We start from the raw sequence: 6,000 nt of genomic DNA, 5'->3' as shown, positions 1-6,000 counted from the left end.
TTGCTTATGGAGAGGAAGAGCTTGATGAATGGAAAAATAAAATAAAACAGGTGCTGGGTGGAGAGAATTATGCAAGTCCTGAAGTGTGTATTGCGTGCAATGGAGAGTAATGAAAATAAATATGTAATGCATCTTTTCTCCCCATGTAGGAGCATCCCATCCCTTCTAAATGAACTGCTGTTTGACGAGAATTTGTTCTTTATCTTTTTCTCTTTCAGAAAAGGATAAATGATCAGATAAGCCCTTACCAGAAAACAGCCTTTGAAGGAGTCAAGAACAGGTAGGGATTTTGCATCGGACAATATTCATGGGAAATACTTGCTTGTGCATTTGATGATGATCTGTGCAACCGTGTGGGACCTGCCTGGGAGGAGATGGGCTGTCCTGGCATGGTCACTGCTCAGCCAAGACCAAGCTCAGAGCAGACCTCTCAGCCTGCCCCAAGGCTGGCACAAGGGCTCATGCACGGGGCTGGCTCAGGGCTGGCAGAGCAGCTTGCATGCACATATCCCAGTGACTCGGGTCACATCTGAGTGACCACCTGTGACCAGCTCAGCATCGTGCCACCCACCTGGCATATGAGATGGTGGTTAGACCAGGGCAGTGTGTGACCTCCAGTGCTGGTCACGAGACTGACAGGAGAGAGATGGAGATATAAATAGAGTTGAAGTTGAGCTATTAAGATCTTTTTCTTCCCCTTTTTGCATGCTTTTGATGAATGTACCAGGCAGGGAAACACGTTACATCCCACATCTGTGTGTACAGAAAATAATGCAGCTGTGAGCAATCTGCTTCCATGTGGTCACCTTGAAAGGTTAAACTTGAACACCTGGATTAGGAGAAATCATATGTTGTGCCATGTGTCCCTTAAATGATTTTTTAAAATGTTTGCAGTCTTGACAAGGCTTTCTCGCAAAGGTAATATGGAATAATTTTCATTACATGTCCAAAACAGTCTGTAGAAGCATTGAAATTGTTAAAAATCTAGATATGCTGTGAAAATTCAACTGATTATGCTGTATTTTTGTTTGAATTTTTAATTCCTCTCCTGCGCTCTTTCCTTGGTTAGTGGTCAAGTCTAACTTTACCTCCAAGCTCAGTCCTGTGAGACACAGCTTGCAGCTGAGCGCATCTGGTGGGGGAGAAAGGGGCTTTTACTGGAATCTTGCTTTTAATTTTTGTGCATAAATTAGGACAAATTAAGGCTGTGTGGGTCATGCAGCTGGTCATGGCTTGGCCATGACGTGATGCTGAGTGAGCACCACACCAAATAGTGCTGCATGGCAAGGGAGGGGCTGGTGGGGCTGCTGGCAAACCGTACCCACGCGAACTGAGGACAGCTCTTGAGCAAAGCTGTGGTACTTCACAGTGGATGTGGAAATGGGCTAAAAAGATGAAATTCATTGGCTGCCTGGATTTCAGAGATGGTTAAAACTTTACTGTCTGAGCTTTTCTTTCTGAAAAAAAGTTCTGAGAACAAAAATCAGTTGTACACTAGGCTTGCTTAATGCAGATGCTAACTTGCTCTACCTATATTCCAAGTCATCCAGAAATGATGCAAGCAGGATTTGGGAGATGCTGAGCTAATCAGCTGGTTGAAAGACGGTATTTTAGCTTCAGTTGGGTGCCAGGTTGTTCATGTCCTTGTTTCTTCAGGACGCAGGGAAAGCAAGCACGTGTCTGCCTGCAAAGTGCTGTGCCAGCAGTCCTGGGGTGACGGGTGAGGGATTGGTGGCTCTGCAGAGCAAACGAGACTGCCGGTCCAGCTTGGGGAGCGCAGCTGGAGAGCAGCAACTTGCCCCTTTCCTTCAGCGTCGTGAGCCATATTCCTCTGGGGTTTGAGTTGGAAATCTTGCCATGCTGAATTAGATTGTTCATTTTCGTGTCTGTGCATTACCAAAGATTCAACCTGTGATCCCATTAGCTGGAGGCTTGCTCAGTGATGCACCCTCAGCACGGGCTGACGCTGTGCTTTTGTCAGCGTGACGTGCGTACGGGTGCCAGTCCCTGGCCGAAGAGGAGACCGGTTGCCGATGCGTTTGCATTTACATGTGTGCACCATTGCTTGGCTGGTTTAGCAGTGGGTGCAGTTGTAGTGACTTGACAGAACTGAAAGGACACACCGGTTCCGGGAGCTCTGTGGTGCTGAGCCGGTACTGGGGCTGCCAGAGCTGAAGCCGGGGGAGCAGTGCGGAGCTTTCCAAAGGTCTGGGTGGCACAAGGGCACCTGCACGGACAGTGTCATTTCACAGTGTGGTTTACAGCATGCGTTTAAGTATCATTATCGGGGCAGACTTGGCCACAGGTCATTTGAGGGCAGCTGTCCGCGGGGACAGCCAGATTGCCTTGGCTGTCTTTAAAGGGTTTATCCCAAGAGGCAGCTGTCCAGTTTGAAATCCAGCCAACAGCCAGGTAGGATCCAGTCTTCCCCTGCCATACCCAGGCACTCACAAGCCCCGAGCCGCAGCCTGATGAAATATTTGCATCAGCTACTGGGGACATTGCTGGGTTTTGGACTGGTGCTCGGCTCTGCTCGGTGTCCCCCCGCTTCCTCCCCATCCAGGCAGGACCGGGAGCAGGGTGTGAATCTCCAGATTTCCTTCCTGGAGGGCAGTGCTGAGCTCTTGAGAGCTCTCCCTCCTGTAACAGATCAGACAGAATATGCTGAACTACGAAGACTTGTCTTAATTAATGCTTTATAAGGTTACAGCTGGAGCTGGGGAAATAATCAATAGTGAATCATCTACTCGGCAAATTCAGCTCTTTTCTGCAGGTGAGTTATCTGTAAACAGCTTGCAGTTTTCTCCATTCAGTCATTATTTACAATTATTTCCCAAATAATTCCTTCAAATTGCTTTTGGTCTGCAGCTTGTTTGCAAGCAGTGTGTTGAGATCATCTGATACTCGCTGGTCAAGCTGTGATCATTAGTTTTTGGTGGGATGAGCAGGTTATGTGGCCTCATGCTGGGTCCCTGAGTGGAGCAGCCCAACTCTTACCATCCTCTTTATTGAATTCAGAATAGCTTTGGGCAAATGTTTCCCACTCCTTGTGCAGCATCCCTGCTGGCTGCCAGCAGCCTTGTTAGTTAAGTCCTTCACTAGGAGACTTTTCAAGGTATAAGGGCTGCAGCAAGGACTCGGAGTCCATCTCTCCCGGGTTTTCCTGAACCATTCCCCATTTGCTCTGTTGGGAGTATCAGTAGCAGGAGCCTGCTTGGCCACCAGTGAGACAGCAGTGGAGACACCAGAGGCCATCTGGCACTGCGTTAACCCTTGCTGGTGTCCAGCTCCGCAATGGACTGGTCTCTGTAGCCAGAGACCAACCCTCACTTACACATGTCACCGTGTCCAAAGTGGCTGTGACCCTGGAAGAAAATCACCAGCAATTCCATGGCTCTTGTTGTGTCCCTGTCTTGCAGTATGTCTTCCCCTGTTATGATCATCGTATCATCACAGCCCCAACAAGGCTGTGGCAGTTTTGATGATTAAAAGGATTTCTGCTTGATAAGAACTGGAGTGAAACTCATTTCAGGTAGCAGCCAAACAGCTGCTGGATGGTACACAGTTTCATTTACTGCTGACATGAACTGGATTGTTTTAAGCAGAGGACGTAAATAGACTCTGACATAAATCAAAGAAAACACCAGCTGGGGGTCAGCCACACTCTGGGGATTCGCTTCTGTGTATCTGCTAAGAAACCAGACAGGAGGAGCCTGCTGCTCTCCCAGATCACTCAGGCAGGGTTTCTCTGGGCTGCAGTAGGAAGGATTGCCCCGTGCTGGGAGATTCTGACAGGTCCCCTCCCCTTCCAGCAGGCTGCAGCCCCCGTAAGGCAGATCTTAGGATGTGGCTGCGAAGGATGAGCGCTAGGCAATTGGACCGAGGTAACTCCTGGCCGTGCCGGGAAGCAGCCGGCGCTGGTGCGGGAGCTCAGCCCTCTTCCCCAGGACCGAATGAGCGCCTTGATCATCTGATAACTGAATTGGGGGAAATTGTCAGGGGTTGCCGCTAGGAAGGGTCCTTCACCCCTCCGTGGTGAAGCCACCATTCTCCCCTTCCCACTGCCAGAACCGATGGCTTGCTGAGGCTGGCCATCACCTCTGCTGCAGATAGCAATGTGGAGAATCTGAGGAGGTTACCAGGTACTGTACAGAGTGACACAGTCCAGAGGTAGACAGGGATCACTCCAGCTATCTTTTATGTGGAAGAAAGACAGAAGGAGGAGAAAGGAGTATTGCCTAAAAATTAACAAATCCTGACCTCAGTGGAAAGATGAGCCTGGTGCAAAAAGCCACCGAGCACCCGAACGGTGCTGCCTGCAATCTGGGCAGCTTCCCCACACCAGAGACAGCATCCCAGGGCTGCAAACCCAGCCTGATGAGTACAGCACACGTTTCCAGCTTGCTGCCTCAGTCCCCTCACCACCAAGATGCAGGGAAAGCAGCAGCAGCCCCCTTGGCCTGCCTCTTCCCTGCTCCAAGTCCCTGCAGCAGCTGTGCTTCACCACCCTGGTGCTGCATGAGCAGGGGGAGAGGGCTGGGTGGGGTTTTTTTCTCTCCTTAAGTCAAAATCAATGATGATGATAGAATTATAAGGTGAGCAATGGGAAAGAAGAAAGCACCCGGTGTCAAATTTGATGCAGGAGGCAGTTAGAGGAACCTATTACTAGTTCTGTTGCCTTAGGGTATGTTGGTGGGTACATAGGAGAGTGTAATGTCAGCGAAACGGGAGAGCAGTCTCTTTCCCCTTGAACCCTTATCATTAATGTGGAAGGCATACATTGTCAGCTATTAGTCTGGAGGGGAGAGAGAATAGCATGTGAGATGTCTTAGTTTGGAAATGGAGTCTGACTCATCGTCGTCTGGTGTGTGAAGGATGCAGGGTTATTGTAACTGTTGTTGTTGTTGCTGTGATTATTATGAGTATTATAGCATTTGGGAGAAGATGGGGCTCTGAGGGCTCTGCTGCCTGTCACTGCAGCTTTTGATGAGTAAAGACTGAAAAGCATGGTGTGGTGAACGCACTGGGTGATATGAGCCTGACTTCAAAGTGCGATGGTGGAGTCAATGACAGGGACGCTCTGTGCGACCAAGGAGGGAGCAGGTCCATTTCCCCACCCAGCAGTTGCATTGGCCACTGCCAAGGGGACACGGTTGTGGTGGGAGAGATTTTTGCAAGAGAAATTAAATAAAAATGTAATAAGCTGGTCTTAATTACCCTACTGCTGCTGTAATCATTGGTGGAGAATGAGGAGTTTCACCCTGTGATGCAGGGAAGATCTGCAGGCACAGGTTTGGGGTCTGACGTTTGCATGACTCCCTCCCTGGAAATGAGCCCGAGGACAGCATCAGTCCTTCTGCTTTGCACCTCAGCAGCAGCTTTTGTCCAGCAATAACAAATATTTTGTGCAACCCCAGATGAACCTGTTTTCAGGAAGGCAAATGACAGTGGTTCCTGCAGATGCAGGTAGTGAGTCATGCCCCCACACCATTGCTCCGCGTCTCTGACTTACCCACTTGATACAGTTTCCCTCATTTAGGAAATGTAAATAATTCCTTGGGCTCCATTAATCCCAAGATTACATGGGTAATTCCTGTTTGCATTAATGGGAGGATCTCTCTCAAATTCGCTGCATGTGAATGAGCATCACACAAGCTCACACATCGAGCCCAGACAAGTTGCTGCCGCAGACACCTCCCCTTCTCCAGCACCGGCTGCGTTCAGCAGAGGTTCTAAAAGGAGACACAAAATTAGATCTTTTGCCTCGGGATGTTCATTTTTTTGAAGGCTCATTGCAAATGATGACTATTATTAAACTGGCCATTAGTCCCTTCCTTCTCTACCTGGCTTTGGTGTTGCTGCTTTCAGAGTCGTCTCACAGGTGCTGCTGCAGCAGTGCAGGGAGATGGAGACCGTGGTCTTGCTCCACAAGGTGTGAGAGAAATAGGTTATGAGCAAGTAAAGCAAATCTATCCTCTCTGTGCCTTTTCCTGCCAGCAT

At 49.1% G+C, this 6,000-nt stretch overlaps 1 protein-coding gene across 1 annotated transcript in view; it reads left to right on the top strand.

Annotated features, from left to right (window-relative positions):
• Positions 1-230: 230 nt before the first annotated feature.
• Positions 231-6,000, top strand: part of TNRC6C (trinucleotide repeat containing adaptor 6C) — a 218,796-nt gene continuing 213,026 nt past the window's right edge. Inside the window, 1 exon segment of the mRNA XM_055722083.1 lies at positions 231-280. The gene's annotated coding sequence lies outside the window, so the exon portion shown is untranslated.

This window comes from Falco cherrug, chromosome 1, assembly GCF_023634085.1.
Source record: "Falco cherrug isolate bFalChe1 chromosome 1, bFalChe1.pri, whole genome shotgun sequence".
Classification (NCBI taxonomy): Eukaryota; Metazoa; Chordata; class Aves; order Falconiformes; family Falconidae; genus Falco; species Falco cherrug.
The sequence above is the reverse complement of the archived record's forward strand: the minus strand, read 5'-3'. Positions and strand labels throughout refer to the sequence as shown.